The sequence below is a fragment of the Limulus polyphemus genome, unplaced genomic scaffold (assembly GCF_000517525.1).
Source record: "Limulus polyphemus unplaced genomic scaffold, Limulus_polyphemus-2.1.2 Scaffold1672, whole genome shotgun sequence".
Taxonomy (NCBI): Eukaryota; Metazoa; Arthropoda; class Merostomata; order Xiphosura; family Limulidae; genus Limulus; species Limulus polyphemus.
The window spans coordinates 57,872-59,888 of NW_013667282.1; positions in this window are offsets into that span (position 1 = coordinate 57,872).

Genomic DNA, 2,017 nt, shown 5'->3' on the forward strand with positions numbered 1-2,017 from the left:
TAAATTTAAATTTATCAGTTAACTCAATTTCAGACTATTTGAAATTCTAATACGTAACAGCAGTAACAAGCTTTAGATGATATAATTTGTACAAGTTTGGTATTATGTTAATAATCGAGAATGCGAGGATTTAATTGGCAAGAACGAATAAAAGGAAATATATCAGGGGGTATCAAAGAGACTAACGCAGATGTACAATGCTAAACAAAAGTATTTATTTAATATATAAAGCTAAATGACAGTAGGCATTGTCAAAATAAGCTGAAGTAAAGTTGTAAAGAAATGATTTAAAGCAGGTAATAAAAATAAAATTAACTGAATTCGATGTTAAAATTTAACACAACAAACCGTTAAAATACTACTCTGTCTGGAGTTTTATAGGCAAGACACGATATTGCAAAAAAGACATCTTCACATATATGGAATTCATAGGAATAAAACATAAAGGCCCGAAGTCAAGCTCTGAAACAATGTACACCACAAATGAGCAGACGTAGCGTCCACACCACGTAATTCTGAAAACCGCCTCATGGAAACATGGGAGAGTAGATTGAAGAAACGAGATAGTGAACATACTTCTAAGAATAAGACTGCATTTCCGGTCTTATCGGATCTTTAACTTCCGTATGGTATATATATATATATAAAACTGGATATGTAGTATGTATATCTGTAACTAATATGTTATGAAGGGTATCAGAAAATTAACTGTTTCTAATGTTATTGGTAGAAGTTTAATAATATGTATATATTGTAAAGGTTTTATATATTTGAACTTAGTTGACGAAATTCGTGGATTTCTACTTATTAAACCTACTTAACTGATATTTTCGGGTACAATGAGCTCCAATTACATACAAGTGTCTCTATTAAATAAACTAATATATACATAATTGTTAAAGCTAAATCTTTCCTGAAACTAATTTTGAATTGTATAAAAATGCAGCCAGAGATTTTGAAGGTGGAAAAGTTGAGATATCTACATTAATCCCCAAATGAAACAACCAACAGAAAGACAGTGGATTAATGAGTTATCACCAATAATGTGTTTATCATCAATCAATAAAGGACTATCTGTAAAACTTAAACTCCAAACTTACACTCTCTGAAATAATTCATCCCATTCCTTTAAAAATCACTAGTTTCATTCCCGTAAAAAAGAAATAAAAATACTTTCTTGTAAAGTGTTCCAACTGAACAAAAATTATATTGTAATTACCAACCCATCTAATTACATGAGTCACCAAACACACATACGTGCGTAATATCGTCTGATCCTACTGTGAACCCACTGTTATTACTTTAATTCTACTAAATAAACACACAAACATACTTGTGTACGAGTACTGAGAAACACACTCCTTAAGTTTTATTAATTATTTTTTATTATTCTGTTGTACGTTAGATATATATAATTTATTTAAACATAAACTTTATGTTTTGAAGCCTAACCTAAAATTGGTTTCCCTATTTTGTACTTTACTTCATTCGTGTTAAATGCGTTTTAAGAACTTTAATTTAAATGCTAACCTTTATGGCTTCGTTACTTACCATGTGAACCTTTATGGCTTCGTTACTTACCATGTGAACCTTTATGGCTTCGTTACTTACCATGTGAACCTTTATGGCTTCGTTACTTACCATGTGAATCCTACACCATATTCTTCTCCATGTAATGTTCATGTTGCGTAAAACATGTTTCTATTTCGGAACAACACTTAATATAATCATATATATATACTACTATCATGTCAATTAAGCGTCTGTCTCTATAGTCTCTTGTACGCATGTTAATAGACAGAAAATTATTGAAAAATCGTATATCGGAGGAACGTTCTCTTTCTTGTTCTATATCTGAACAAGCGGACGGAAAATTTCACTGTATCTAATCCGAAAACGTTGAAGTTTATGACAGTTAGGCTTACGAAAAAAAAATCACAGCACAAGGCTCATTGCAGCAGAGAAACAGCGGGAAAATGTTGATTACTACAGCCACTCTGGCTGAATTTAAAATGTT